Source organism: Triturus cristatus, chromosome 4_1, assembly GCF_964204655.1.
Source record: "Triturus cristatus chromosome 4_1, aTriCri1.1, whole genome shotgun sequence".
NCBI lineage: Eukaryota > Metazoa > Chordata > Amphibia > Caudata > Salamandridae > Triturus > Triturus cristatus.
This window is the reverse complement of record NC_140585.1, coordinates 269,649,725-269,665,731: the sequence shown is the minus strand read 5'-3', so window position 1 is coordinate 269,665,731 and position 16,007 is coordinate 269,649,725. Positions and strand designations below refer to the sequence as shown.

General features: G+C 46.9%; 1 protein-coding gene across 1 annotated transcript in view; it reads right to left on the bottom strand.

Annotated features, from left to right (window-relative positions):
- The window catches only part of LOC146854247 (V-type proton ATPase 116 kDa subunit a 4-like), a 2,520,670-nt gene that overhangs the window by 1,204,449 nt on the left and 1,300,214 nt on the right, over window positions 1–16,007 (bottom strand). The gene's annotated exons all lie outside the window — the stretch shown is intronic.

Genomic DNA, 16,007 nt, shown 5'->3' with positions numbered 1-16,007 from the left:
ACTGGTGTTCCAAGGAAGTCCAGTACTACCCTCATGTTGTTGGTCGTGTCTATTGGGTGGTAGTGAGATCATCGGTGTGCTATTGTGCCACAGTGTGGAGCAGCTGCAAGAACATTGAGCAAGTGGGGTTGAACACCTGTGCCTAAACAAGCTCAGGCACATGAGCTGCAAGAATAAGTGATAGATGTGCCGTAATAAGGCCGGGGAGCAATACATTACCTCCTCGTTCATCTTCCCGCCTGTCAAGATGGATAAATCAGAAGACTCTGGATACTTAAGGGTCACTTTTTTGGCACATACAAGGAGCTCAAATCCACCAGGTCCCCGTCCTGCGACCTCCAACTGCAACTGCCTAGCAGTCAGCATAGGAGCTCCCAGAACGAGGTACCAGAACATCGATCATGCAATCAAGCACAAACAATTCCATGGTAAGGTAAGTAAGAATAACCTAAGCATGACACAAATAAAGGGACAAAGGTAAATACACTACAATATCTTCTCCCTTAAAATAAAATAGAGAATAGAGGAAAGGCAGTACTATCATTAGTACTAATGAAGATAAAAATACTTTTATTTCAATAGACACATTATGAGATGCTTTACCATTTTGCATTTCCATTGCATGGTAATATTGATCAGTTAACGGTCTTGTAGGAAGCTAGCTCTCTATATAGTGCACTAAAAAAAAGTACACTGTGTAGAGAGTCCAGTGGGTCACCATTTGGCTTACTGAGCTACAGCAGAAAATACTAACGCTCTCTTTTGTGGTAGTTTGGGTGAGCAGTTAGGCTTATCAAAGTGTAGTGCTACGAATTTGTTGTACTCACGGAGGCAATTAATGAGACACACTCAAAGAATAAATCTGAGACCAAATTATAAAAATAGAACTTATTTTTATATATGTAACAAAACCAAGATCTTCGTTCAAAATTAAGTACTGTTTTTGTTAGCAATTTGTACAGGTAAGTAAATCTTTCAAACCTGTCCGCCATTAAACAATGCAATCCTTTGGGAGGAAAAGTCGGTTTCAGGGGTCCACCTTCTGGGCTTCGAGTTGTAGTGGGCCAAGGTCGAAAGTACTTCCAACAGTTCTTCGGGAACTGCCTGGGTTTCACCGGTAGCCAGGTACTGGTGATTTTGTTGTTGGGTGCACTACGGTGAAGGGGGGCCACCGAGAAACAGGCTGCACAAGGGGACTTGGAGACAAGTGTGAGAGCTCCCTAACAGGGGCATGGGTTGCAACGAGTCTTGAAGCAAGGGGGCACAGCCGGTTCTTCGGTACCTAGCCGGCCGCCTCGAGCACAGAGTGGGTAGGGTGGCTGGGCTGGTGCGCCAAGGTGATCCTCGCATTTATGGGCAAACAGCTGGCAGGGACAAAATCAGGATAGCTGGGCCACTCACAAAGTAGGTCTCAGTGATACTGATGTCCCTCAATGGCTGCTTGGTTGTGTTGCAGTGAGAATCTGGATTGGATTCTCATTGTTGGTGTTTTGGTGCAGGGAGTCCACTACCCCAGGGGTTTGGGCTGCAAGGCTCTGGTTGGTCCTGGTGTCTTCCCACTCGGTGGGAAGACAGATCTGACTCTTAAGAGCACAAGTACCTTCTCCTTGTCATCTGCGGCGTCAGTCAGGCTGGGAAGCTGCAAGGCGAAGGACCAGACTCTGCCTGTCAGTCCCTGTGGCTTCAGGGTAGAAGCTCCCCTACTGCAAGGGAGACTGTAGGGTATTTTCAAAGTGCTGGCAGGCTGGTAGTGCTCCATCTTGCAGGATGAGTCACTCTGTCGCGACAGTGGAGAGAGATGCAAACAGACATGGTTTTGCACCAAAAGTTCTAAGCTCTCCTGCAGTTCTCGCCAGGCAGTGATTCTTCATCATGCAGTGACTCTTCTTCATCTTTCTTCTCTTGATTCATTGAATCGGAGTTCTTGGGTTCATGGGTGCCACCCAAATGCTCAATTTAGGGGTCTTACAGTAAGTGACAGGTAGTAACCAATGGGCTACCTACCTTTAGGATGTCTTCACTCTCAATATGACCACTTCCTATGGGAAGTGGGCGGACCACTGACCCTAGAAGGCTAATTCCATCCAAAAACAAGATGGAGGAATTTTAAAAGGTGGTGTTTACATCAGCTACTCCACCTTGGGGTGGTGCTGGCTTAATGTGGGCACAGCTCCTAATCTTACTAATTTTCCTGCCTGTCTTAACGCCAAACTATGGGGTCAGGGCAGAGGGGCATCTCTGCTATCTGGAGGGTCCTGGGTTGTTTAACAAAGGTGGGTGTGCCTCTGAAGCTTCCCACCCTGGAATGCAGTTCCTGCATGGACGAGGTGTAAACACCTCCACCCAGAGCAGACTTTGTGCCTGGCCTCTAAGAGCGATGTCTCTAACCTCAGGTGGTCAGAAACTTGTCTAGGGTGGCTGGCTGGTCGAGACCAGTCAGTCATCACACTAGTGGTTGGTAGGTTTTCAAGGGGCACCTCTAAGGTGCCCTCTGGGTGTATTTCTTCTTTCAAATCTATTTCTTGAAATTTTAGCAGAAAACAGAGGTCACCATCAACAGCGTAAAACACTGGAGAACCAATATGTCATTATCAAGGTTCTAACAAGAGCGAAAAGACTGGGCAGTGAGTAGGAATCATACATCATCGGGTACATTAGAGATAGGAGGAATCATTGTATAATAGCAGTGACATAAGCAAGACTCAGGTATCATACAACATAAGGCATATTTGATTAGAAAGATCAGCACTTCACTAGTGGGACAAGTGTAATGGGGGGTCAGAAACAGGGGGGAGCGGGAGGAAAGAGTGAGCCTGGAGTCCAGTCGAGGGGATCATGTGTGATGTTTTGGAAGGAGGGGGCCACCTATCAGGGCCCTTCGTCGAAGAGTTTAATTGAGGGGCTCCTCTAGTGCATGGCAAGACAGTGTCCTTGAAGCTGGAGGGCCCGCAGCCGAGGGGGAGCATAGCAAGAGTTCTCTAGTCGAGTTCTCTAGTCAGGAGAAATGGTGAATGAGAGTCTATGAGGTGTGAGTGAATTTGGTATCTGTGAGGTTAAGGCGGGCAGTCAGAAGTTCCAATGCTATAACATACCAAAAGCGCAGGTACCATGCCGAGATGGGTTGGGAAAGGGTTTTTTCTAGTAAAGAGCAATAGTTTGTCTTGCAGCCCCCAGCATCTGTACGATGAGGCGCCAGTGAGAGTGGGTCCTCGCTGCGAGCCGAGATAGTCTAATGCCTAGTAGGGGGACCATTGAGGGAGCCTGGTATGAGGAAGCCCACCATGTCTTTAACATGTCTGAGGATGTCTTTCCAGAAAATTAACAGGTGGTGACAGGTCCACCATATATGGATAAAGTCACCTACCCCTGCCTGGCATCTCCAACAGAGCAGGGAAAGTGTTGGGCACATTTTCTGGATGTGCGCAGGAATACAGTACCTCTGCGTCATTAATTTATAAGCTTATTCGCGTTGAGGAATGCTCTTGTAGATTTTAGGAATATCGCGCCAAAGCTGTTTCCAGCTTTCTGGTGTCACCTTGTTGTAAATTGAAACCACGATGTGATTAAGCATTTACTAAAGACATGAATTCTCCTTCCTTAGAACATGTCTCTTTCGTTATGTTGACTAAAGTCTGGACTCCATTTTGTATTGTCATGTCTCCACGTGCTCAACACGAGAAGAGTCCTATCTTCGTGTTAGTTGCTCTTGTAATCTGCCTAGTAACAGTCTATAAATAGTTCCTTTGTCCGCCTGGCGCATGCCCAGGCTTGACCACATCTGTTATCAGTTAGTCCTTGCTTGACCATGTTTTCGCGGGCTCAAGGAGTATGTCAGCTCCGCCCACATATTGATCTTGTATCGAAAATGTCCATAAAAGGTAACATTCCTTGCCTCATGTTGTATCCACCCATTTATGAACCCCTCTGTTGTGTATAAAAGGGGACCGTGTACGCAAGTTCTTTGTGCTACTCTATGCAATACTGAAGGGTGTTGTATGGATTGTAGGACCACCCTTAAGGGTTAATAAACTTTGTCTTTGTACTTTGCAGTTTCCGTGCCAACTTCCTTATAAATTCCATTGCAGGAGAGCGAACCCTTGTGTCCTGCGGGCCTAGCTGGGGCCTGTATTCATCAATTGGCGCCCGTCACGTGGGGCTCATCGGCGACTCGGATGCTCGAAGGATTGGTCGCGACGAAGGTGAGGAATTTGGCCGGGGATGTGATCACTGCCAGAGGCACTTTAGTCCTGGCATCCCGAGGTTTTTCTTCCTTCCCTTCCGACCTGACCATCTGGGTGGCGCCGGTCCTCGACTGAGACCTCTTCTGTCGGTTCTGCCGTGACAGCCGTTTGGGCGAATTTTGGAGCTTGGCAGTTGGAATCTGGACTCTTGATTGGTAAGAACCGTTGTACGGTACTTGCTCCGAGTTTTTTTTGAAGCCTGGTTTGGCTATTTGAGTTTGATTTGTGATGACCGGTCATATCTTGTATTGATTATTGTGAGAATATATGCGTTGCAACACATATAGGCAGGTAATGTGGAGATATTTCTCCGGAACTGTGTAACTTTGAACGGCACAACGTTTAAGTGCCATTTTTGATAATACTGCATATTTTGCATTATTTTTGAGCATGCCTGCTTTTAGCGCACTCCGTAAGTGGTGCTGCTGCTTTGGAAACCGGTTAAACCTCGAGGAATCTGCTCCAGCCCCCCCTGAGGGGACTCCTAATAGGGATATGTATGTGAAGCATGGTCTTTCCTCCACAATGTACAGCACAGTATGGAGGAAATATACCAGAAAGGATCCTGAGTTACGGTGGCCGTTGTATGGGTCGTTTGATATGCGTAAGATTGAGTATGTGGAACAGTGTATGTGTAAGCGGCGTGCTCGTCAAGACATGTTTGAATGTGTGCGATTATGGGTGAAGGAAGTGCGTGAGCGAGAGAAACGTGAGAAAGCGCTGTTTGATAAAGAGCAACGGAAGAATGATCATGTGAGAGCGCAGGAAGCAAAGCGTCGGGAGGAAAGAGAACAGACGGAGAGGCAAGAGAAAGAGCGTAGGTTGCAAGTCTCGGGTCGATATGCTGTTCGTCAGTCACTTTATCCTGTCCTTAATAATCATGACGATGATTTTTATTTATTAGATCGTTCTCCGCCTCCTTATGTCGGCGCGTCTGCCCCGAGGCCACAAGATTCTGGATCGGGTTCGGGTAAGGTAGACACGCGGTCCATGTTATCGACTGAGCGAATGGGTGAGCTTCGGCAAGTTTCCTATCGTGCACTTAAGGGCAAGTTATCCCTTGCTGAGTTGTTGAATTCCTGGGAGTTGTGGCAGGATAGAGAGAAGTTGTATTTTTTGGGCCACTTTTCTGAGGAAGTGATTGCTGCTTTCCGGAAATATTCCAGTGTCTTTGAGCCTGACGATGTGGAATTAGATGCTAAAGCATTGCGTAATGGTGTTTTCTCTCCCTCTAAGGCGCCTGATGCGGTTCGGCGGCTGTTTGCGTTGCGGGACGCGGTGAGGGACCTTAAAGAGAAAGCACGCCAACAAACTGAGGAGGAGAAGCAGTCGGATTCGCATACCGGAGATGGCCATTCATCCACCTCTCAGTCAGATAAGAGCGACCTAGTGCATGCTAAACCAATGCGAGAGGCGGCGCCTTTGTATGTTCCCCCTAAAGGAGCGGGGACTAGCTCGGATATTACCTCCGCCGATGCTAAGGGATATTTTGTGTATAATTGGGTTTATACTCCCTGGCACAGGGCTGACGTCATGGCATTAAAGAATGCGTTGCCTGATCCCTGCAAGAATCCAGCGGCCTTTTACGAAGAAGTCGAGGGGGCCTTGAATTCTTGTATTATGACCTTAGCAGATATAGATTTGTTCTTTGGGCTTATTTTACCACCAGATATGTGGCGATCTGTGCGGAAGGTGGACGATGTTGCCGCTTTTAAGGCTCGGTGGTCTGAGCTTGAGGATGAGGATAGGGAGAGGAAGCCCGCGCAGAAACCACCTCAGCTTATCTTAGATCTCCCTGCTGCTATTCTGACTAAGTTGAAGACAATCATTCCCCCTAAAAAGATTGACTGGAATATGCTAGCCTCGTGTAAGCAGAAAGTTGATGAATCAGTTGCAGATTTCTTTACGCGCTTTGAGGAGACGTTTCATGATTTTAGTGGTCAGTCACTTACGGATGATACGGGTCGACACCTCTTTGCTGATAAATATGTGGCGAATTTACTACCGGCGATCGCAGCCCGCCTAAAAGCGATTGAAAGTTCTTGGTCCACTGCTACCCCGACAGCCCTCCTGACTATAGCTCAGTACTATGAGCGCCAGGAGCAAGAAGCGAAGGGGCAGGAGGAGAAGAAATCGAAGGATTTAAAAACGAAGGTGATGTTAGCGCAAGTATATGGTCCGCACCGCCGGGGTGTCAATAGAGGTAGGGGAGGATTTTATGGTCCTCCCTCGGGCCGATCTGATTTGAATAGGAATCAATGTGCGTATTGTAAGCAATCGGGACACTGGGCCAGAGATTGCCCGGCGTTGCATGCTTCGCGTCAGGGACACAATCAGGGTGGCCCGAGAGGTAGAGGGGGTTTCTCGAATTTTAGAGGGAATTCTAACGATCACGCTCGTTTTGACCCTGCCGGGCAGCAACGAGATAGGCCTAATGTTTTTGATCGACAAAACCAGTATCAAGTGTCGGGGATTGACCGTTCTGGGTACCATGATTCTCAGCATGCATAGGAATGCGTTGGATGGGGGTTAGAATCAGTTGAGGTGCCGGTTGATCAGAAGGGTCCTTACGTATCAGCTGAGGTTTTGGGTTCTACTGATCAGTTCCTAGTGGATACAGGAGCGACTCGTAGTGCGCTGTCTAAACAATTGGTTCCGAGGGCTCCCCCATCTGGCTTAATGGTTACATCGGTAGGGTTTGATGGTACACTCTCCCGAAGCCCTCTTTCGCGGCCCCTCACATTTCAGGTTGATTCTTTTTCTGCACCCTGTCCATTTCTGCTTGCCCCGAACACGCCGGACAACATTATGGGCCTTGATATGTTAAAGCACTTTAGAGCTACGATCCGCTGCTCCCCTGCTGGAGTGCAGGTGATCTTAAATGACAATTACCCCCGGTCTGAACGGATGTGTGTGGTTGCAGAAGATGCTGTGTTAGCTACCCTCCCTTGTGCTTTGTGGGCCACTTCGGATACTGATGTGGGACAGATGGTGATTCCGCCGGTTCACATTAGTGTCCAGGAGGGGGCGGTGTTACCACGCCTTCCACAGTATCGTATTTCGCAGGAGGGGGAAGAGGCTCTTATACAGATTGTGCAGGATTTGATTAAGGTGGGAGTAGTGGAGGAAGTTCCCTACAACGTCTGTAATAGCCCGATTCTACCCATTTTGAAAAAGGATACGGATGCTAAAGTCTATCGGTTTATAATTGACTTGAGAGAAGTGAACAAGATCGTGATACCTCAGTACCCAGTGGTTTCTGATATCACGACGTTGCTTACTTTGGTCCCGCCTACGGCGACCACGTTTTCAGTTATTGAAAAATGCCTTCTTTTCAATTCCTATTCATCCCGATAGTCGATACCTTTTTGGTTTTACTCTAAATAATAGGTCTTACCGATTTTGTAGAATCCCTCAGGGCTACACGGAAAGCCCTAGCATTTACAGTCAAGCTTTGAAAAGACAATTGGACTCCTTTGTTCTGCCCGAGGGTGTCGCCCTCATTCAATATGTCGATGACATCTTGCTGGCGGCCGACACTCCGGAGTTGTGTGAAACGAGTACGTTGTCTTTGCTTTCCTTTTTGGCATCCCACAATCACAAAGTATCTCGGAAAAAGTTACAGTTCTGTAGACCAAAGGTGACTTATCTGGGTCACCTTTTGTCTAAGGAGGGGCGTGCACTCACACCAGATCGTGTCCAAGTAATTCTGGACACGCCGACGCCGTCCACGCAGAAGGACGTGCGTGCATTTTTGGGTCTTGTTTCGTTTTGTAGGCAATGGATACTAGGGTTTTCACACATAGCTAAGCCATTGTTAGCCCTTTTGACAAAAGACACACCTATTCCGCTTCCTTGGACGAATGAGTGTGACACTGCCTTCCAGACATTGCGACAGGCCCTCTGTTCAGCACCAGTGTTAGGGACTCCTGATTATACCAAACCTTTTTCGCTGTATGTGCATGAGAAAGATGGATGTGCATTATCAGTTTTAGTGCAGATGCACGGCGACAAGCAGCGCCCTTGTGCATATTTTTCGGCTGTACTTGATCCTGTTGCCCGAGCATTGCCTGGTTGTTTTCGCTCGGTTGCGGCGACAGCTGTGTCAATACGCCAAAGCGAGGGAATTGTGTTATCTCACAAACTGTTGGTATTAGTCCCCCATGCTGTTGATGCCCTGCTTAATCAGACAAAGACGCAGCATTTGACCAGTGCCCGTTTAACGGGATATGAGCTGACGCTTTTGGCTCCTCATATTACGTTAAAGAGGTGCGTAACGTTAAATCCGGCCACATTGTTGCCATACCCCGAGACTCAGTCTGAAGCACGGAAAGCACATGATTGTATTCTTGTGACTGAGGAACAAACAAAGGGTCGTATTGATCTCCAGGATACGCCCTTTCCAGATGTAGATGGAGAACTGTGGGTGGACGGGTCATGCCTGAAGCTACCAGATGGTACGACTTCAGCAGCGTATGCAATTACCACATTGCAAACAATAGTGGAGACAGCACGCATACCACAGAAATCAGCTCAAGCAGCGGAACTGATAGCATTAACACGAGCATGTGAGCTCAGTACAGGATTGTGTGTGAATGTTTATACAGATAGCCGGTATGCCTTCGGAGTAGCGCACGATTTCGGCCTGCTCTGGAAGGAGAGAGGGTTTTTAACGTCACATGGAGTACAAATAATGCATGGGGAGTTAGTTCATAATCTTTTAACTGCATTGACATATCCGAAGAAAATTGCCATCGTTAAATGTAGCGCCCATAGGAAAGTAGTCGATAAAGTTGGAGAAGGGAATGCGTTAGCAGACCGGGTAGCACGGGAGACTGCGATGCAGCCCGGTGCTACTGCCATGTATGTAGTGAAGTCGCAAGTAGAAAGATGGCATGATGCGAAGGAAGAAGTGCGAGAAATACAGAGGACCGCTTCTGATAAAGAACGGGAGCAATGGTCCAGTGAGGGAGAATTGGATGATGAGGGTTGCTGGAGAAATAAGCAGATGGATAGATGGAAATTACCCACGGCTTTTGTACAACCTATGGTTAAGATGGCACATGGGCTAGCACATGTTGGAGCTTCCGCAATTGTAAAATTGCTTACCCAAGTCTGGGAGCATCCAGAGATTGCTAGCACGGCAAAGAGAGTGGTGCAGACCTGTATGATCTGCCTGAGGTACAACCCAGGAAAGGGTACTCGAACTCCAGCAGGAGGATTTGTAACACCTACTGCACCCTTTGAGGTTTTGCAGATGGATTACATCCAGCTTGAGCGCTGTAACAATTTGAAGTATGTTCTAGTAGTGGTTTGTGCCTTTAGCAAATGGGTTGAGGCATACCCTACGAAAGACAATACTGCAATGACTACCGCCAAGATGCTGTTGAAGGAGTTCTTCCCTCGATATGGCGTTTGTAGACTTCTGTGGAGTGATAACGGACCCCACTTTATAGCGGATGTTATAAAGTATGTTTTGAAGGGTCTGGGCATCACCCAGAAGTTCCACGCAGTGTTTCACCCTCAATCTGCGGGACTAGTCGAGAAGTATAATGGTACACTGAAGCTCAAGATCGCTAAAATCCAAGCTTCGACGTCTTTGACTTGGCCAGATGCTTTACCGCTGGCGTTATTGTCAATTAGATCGGTACCGCACTCTCGAACCGGTCTTACACCGTACGAGATTGTCTTTGGACGCCCAATGAATATTTGGGGTCCACCAAAACCTAAGACTGTGTATGATGTACCTTGTGTAATGATGAATGATTATCTGGCGCAGTTAACGGATAACTTGGTTTCTATTCATCAACAGGTCCGGGAGGCGCTCCCTGATCGGTCCATCGGTGAAGGACATAGTCTCCGGCCTGGCGACTATGTCATGGTAAAAATCTTTGACAGGACGAACAGCTTGGAGCCGAGTTGGGTTGGTCCTGAGCAGGTCCTACTTGCAACGAGGACGGCTGTGCGAGTTTCCAACAGAAACAATTGGCTCCTTCCCTGCACTGCCGCAAAGTACCGCCCGGATTGGTGGAGTCTGCTGTATTGACCGATCAACGAGAAATTCTGGCTGCAGAGAAAGGCCGTGCTGGGGAACCGAACGACACTGAGGAGCTCTTTCCGGACCGCGCGACTCCTGGAGGAAAGCGATATCATCTCAGGCCAAGGAAGTGAATCCTTCAGTATCGGGACATGTTGTCAGAACGGCCCTTGGGTTAGTGAAACGGAGAGCCAATGAGGCAAGGGGGGGGATCAGCCCTGCATTAGTGTAGCGACACCCGTCTTGGCCCGTTGGTGAAGAAATCGACCGCTGCCTAAGGGGAAGAGTTCTGACAAACCTTTTAGTTTCAGGAAGATATTGATTTTTTTTATTCTGACATGGAGAAAAAGAAAATCCTTTGTGCAACAGGTTTTATGCTCACAGTAGCTATTGTTGGGATAACCGCATGGTTTGTGGAGGATGTGACTCCTGCTCGAGAGTTACTTGTGTTGACCACTCCAGTGCCTGAGGAGCACTACTTCTATACCCTTCCGTATCAAGAATTGAAGCATCGTCAGTCTTATTTGAATAACACTTTCATCCAGATGTTGCATCATACCCAAGTTGCCACGAATGCTACGAACTGTTGGATATGTGGTATGATGCCAGCTCATCAGAAGAAAGGAGGAACGCCATTCATACCTCTTCCTTTCTCTCATAATGGCTCTTGTAGAGCATGGTACACTTTGCTTTTTGCCACTCGGAAACCCACAGTGGGACGATTGCTCTTCAGACTCAATAAAGAATGTCATCAGGATAAAGATGGATATCCGCAAGCGAATGGGACAATTTGGGAATGGGAAGAGTATCGACCAGACAATGAATCGATTCCTTATATTTTCACGAACACCAGAGACACTGTGGGAAAAGACAGATTTGTGATTCAAGTGGCACAAGCTCAAGCGGACCTGTGTGTCCAGAGTGTGGGTTATATTCCTGTTGGTGTTAGTGATTGCATTACCATATTAAACATTGACGGGTTGAATAACAGTACTTTCTTAGCATCCCATAATACATACTTCGTATGTGGAAATAAAGGTTATTACCGTTTGCCAGCCGGTTGGTCTGGAGTATGTTATGTAGCATTTCTATTGCCTCCTGTATTTTTGGCACCTGCATCCTATCATAAGGATTTGAAGTTGTTAAATAATGTGACTGTAAATAGGTATAAACGTACTCTATCAATTGATGATGTGGATCAGACTGACACCAGTCTGCAGCAGTATATTGATTTTAATTTAGGATTGTTTTTCTTCGTTGGAGCTGCCCTAAATAGTAGGAAAGTTCGAAGGTTAACAAGAGTGGTAGAGGCTGTGACAAATCAAACCGCTGCTGCTCTTGGGAATCTTACGGAAGAATTGCAGATTACTAGAATTGTTGCATTGCAGAATCGTATGGTGTTAGATGTTATGTTAGCTGACCGAGGTGGGGCTTGTAAAATTATCGGAAGTAGTTGTTGTGTGTTTATCCCTGACCACACGCCGTCAGTCTATAATGCTATCAACAGGCTGCATAAAATTGCAGCTGAAATCCATACAGAAAACGGCACTTGGTCCTTTTCTGGATGGTTTTGGGCATTGATCACTGCTTGGGGTTGGAAGGTTTTAACTGGTCTCTGTATAATTGTAGCAGTTCTGTTTTCTTGTTGCATCTGTGTCCAATGTGGTCCCTTGCTCTGTTCCTTATGTGTATCATTCTGTATTCCCGATAAGAAAGCTATTGCCGATGTCACTTATCAGAAACGTTTAGCTAAAGAAGTAGAAGAAATGATGACAATTGACATATACGATGATTATCCTAACAAACCGGATGTCTTCAGTAAATGCTGAAAGGGTCGTCTGTTGTAAATTGAAACCACGATGTGATTAAGCATTTACTAAAGACATGAATTCTCCTTCCTTAGAACATGTCTCTTTCGTTATGTTGACTAAAGTCTGGACTCCATTTTGTATTGTCATGTCTCCACGTGCTCAACACGAGAAGAGTCCTATCTTCGTGTTAGTTGCTCTTGTAATCTGCCTAGTAACAGTCTATAAATAGTTCCTTTGTCCGCCTGGCGCATGCCCAGGCTTGACCACATCTGTTATCAGTTAGTCCTTGCTTGACCATGTTTTCGCGGGCTCAAGGAGTATGTCAGCTCCGCCCACATATTGATCTTGTATCGAAAATGTCCATAAAAGGTAACATTCCTTGCCTCATGTTGTATCCACCCATTTATGAACCCCTCTGTTGTGTATAAAAGGGGACCGTGTACGCAAGTTCTTTGTGCTACTCTATGCAATACTGAAGGGTGTTGTATGGATTGTAGGACCACCCTTAAGGGTTAATAAACTTTGTCTTTGTACTTTGCAGTTTCCGTGCCAACTTCCTTATAGATTCCATTGCAGGAGAGCGAACCCTTGTGTCCTGCGGGCCTAGCTGGGGCCTGTATTCATCAACCTCCTCCCCAGTGTCCCTCCTCCACTGTTTCTGATGTATGAGGCTGGATGGGATGTGAGTGTTGTTGTACATTATATGTGCAGGAGATTAAGCCACAGGTGCCCTCAAAGGCTCGGACCAGGGCTTCAAAGGGGGTGAGCGATCTAGTTGCTACCTGCGTGTAGTTGGCGGTGAGAAACCAGTGACGGAGTTGATAGTACTGTAGCCTAGAGAATTCTGCAATATGAAAGGAATTCTTGTATTACTCAAAAGTTTTGAATGTATTTCCCTTAAAGAGGTCTTGGATTAGGCGGCATTTGCCCTCTGTCCAGGGAAGATATGAGTGTGGTTGTAAGGCTGTTGGGAATATGGTATTGCGTGCACTAGGGGTGTTGGGAGAAGGGAATGATGTGAGGCCTCTGGGGACTGTGATTTTGTCCCAGATGTCAAGTACTGTTTTCGTATGGTTGGCTATATATGCCCTACGGGTGCGGGCTGATCTGGAAAGCGAGGCCAGGTCCCACAGGGCCCTTCAGGTGACAGCGCAGTCTATATGGAACCAGTGTTTTTTGCTTTTGTGAACAACCAATTCTGATATGTAGCGGATGTGGCATGCCCAACAGTATTTTAAAAGGTTGGGGCAGGCCAGACCCCCACGATCTCTGGGGCGCATGAGTAATTTATTTGAGAAGCACGGACAGCCTTTGCCCCATATAAAGGCATTCAGGTCTTGTTGAGGCTCTGAATGTCTACCAGAGGGATCAGCATGGGAAGGGTTTGTCATAGGTAGAGTACTTTTGGAAGAGGAGACATTTTGATCGCATTAGGGCCATCCAACCACGAGATTGGAAGTTTCTTCCACCGGCATACGTCTTCCCGGCTGTAGCGTCTACATGTCGGCCAGTTGGCCTAGGTCCAGGAGGACAATGAAGGGGTCAGATTGAGGCCCAAGTTTTGTATCGCGTGTTCGGCCCAGTGTAAAGGAAACAGGGATTGTATTTTATGTACCTCTGAGGTTGGGAAGGTTATATAAAGGCCGTGGGATTTGGCCATGTTAATTTTGAATCTGAGGCTTTTTCAAAAGAGTGGAGGAGAGAGGTAAGTGCTGGTAAAGGGGAGAAGAGGGGCAGTTAATGAGAGTAAAATGGCATCTGCGAAAATGGACACTTTATGTTCATGGCCTCCCAAAAAAATACCAGATATGACTGTTGATTGGCGTATTGCAATAGCTAGGGGCTCTACCGCCAAGGCAAGAAGGGGGGAGCAGGAATCCCTGCCTGGTGCCCCCGTGCACAGAGATGGGGGGTGTGAGCTGGCCGTTGATACGAATCCGGGCTGTCGAGAGGACATAGGGTGCCATTAATTTAGAGAAAATGACCAGACCTAGGCCTATTTTATGTAGTACTGCACATAAAAAACGGCAATACACCCGATCAAACGCTTTCTCTGCATCCATGGACATCAGGCAAGCCGGTATGTTTCTGTGTTGGACCTTCACAATTAGATGGCAATACAACGTATGTTATCTGCCCCCTGGCGATGTGGAAGGAATCCGACTTGATCTGGATCTGTCATTCCAGGGAGGTAGTGTTCAAGGCTGGTTGGCAGTATCTTAATGTAGATCTTCATGTCTGTGTTTAATAGGGCAATAGGTTGGTATGATGTGCAGAGCGAGGGGTCCTTCCCAGGTTTACGGATAAGAACCATCTCCGCCTCCTACATTGTATGGGTGAGGCCCGAGATTTCTGAAAAGCTGTTAAAAAAGGGGCAGGAGGTGGTTCTGGAGTTGGGGGAGAAAAGTGTCATAGAAATCCAACAGGAAGGCTATCCAGTCTATGGGTTATGCCCTTCCGGATCTGTTGTAGTGCCTGACTCAGTTAGTCTAAAGTGATTCGTTCATCTAAGAGTTGCTCGTGTTGGGGGCAAATGGGTTCCCAAGGACAAGTGCCAAGAAAGGAAGCAATCTCCTCTGGCGCATGGGGAATTTCAACATAGAGATCCTTGCAGAAAGCACAGAATGCCAGCCCTTTATCTCGCTCAAACGTGGCCCAGAAGTTGTCTGCCCCTTTCAATTTGGAGATATGGGCTTTAGTTGTTTGAGAGCGAAGGTGGCATGCAAAGCATGATCCCACGTTATCTCCCCCAGCGCAGAATGTCTGAGTGTCAAAGGAGATTGTTCCGTTGTATTAGTTCTGTGAAGTCGCACCTGCCCCCTTAGCACAATGAATCGCTTCTTGTTTTGACCCGAGGACGTCCTGTGGTCTATGTGTTCTAGGGTCTTGATATCTTTGGCTATGTTTGTTTCGACCAGGCAAGCTTCTAGGGAACGGGCAATGGCAATAGAAGAGATAACTCCCCAAACAGTCGCCTTAAAGGCATCCCACCTAATGGGTTCGGGCAGTTCTCAAGTGGCATTCATGATAAAGAAGGCTTCAATCTCCTGATGAATGTCAGCTAGATCTACCGGATTACGTAAAATGTGGAGCAGGAGCCGCCAGTGGTTGGGGATGCTGTGGTTTCTGCCAGGGGAGGTATTGTGCTAGAGGCACTCTTACGGTTTGAACTGTAGGAGATGAAGGGGTAATCTGTCCTGAACCCTTACTAAACGTATTAATTGATTAAATAATTGTGATGGTGCTTGTCCGTGACAAGGGGAGACCCCTAATCTAGAAAATAGTTCCAAGTGAATGTCTGGACAAGCTTGACAGGTTTTCCTTTTTCCCTGGAGTAAATTCCAATGCAAGGTTTGCAAAATATATTTTTTTTAACTTTTATCAGTGTATGTGACTCGTTTCAAATAGTAAGAAAAGAGTGACAGCCAACACGTGTTTCACCCCCTTTACACGGCCATCTGTCCCGGGGCATCCTCAGGGCGTTGAGTGATTTTCAGGGCTTGAGTGGTTCCTTAGTTTCAGTTTAAAGTAGGTTTCTTAAAATGATTTCTCAGCTGATGCCGATTGAAAATTCTGCTGCGAGGGCAGTATGCCAGAAATCATCTTGAGAAACTTACTTTAAACGGAACCTAAGGAACCACCCAAGCTCTGACAATGACTCTCAACGCCCCCCAGGCGGGATGGCCGTGTAAAGGGGGCGAAACACGTGTTGGCAGTCACTCTTTTCTTACTATTTGACTCGAAACTATGAAAACGAGTCACATACACTGATAAAATTAAAAAATATATATTTTGCAAACCTTGCATTGGAATTTACTCCAGGGAAAAAGGAAAACCTGTCAAGCTTATCCAGACATTCACTTGGAACTATTCTTATGGTTTGACACCACATGATGACCTTTGACTACAATGATTTTA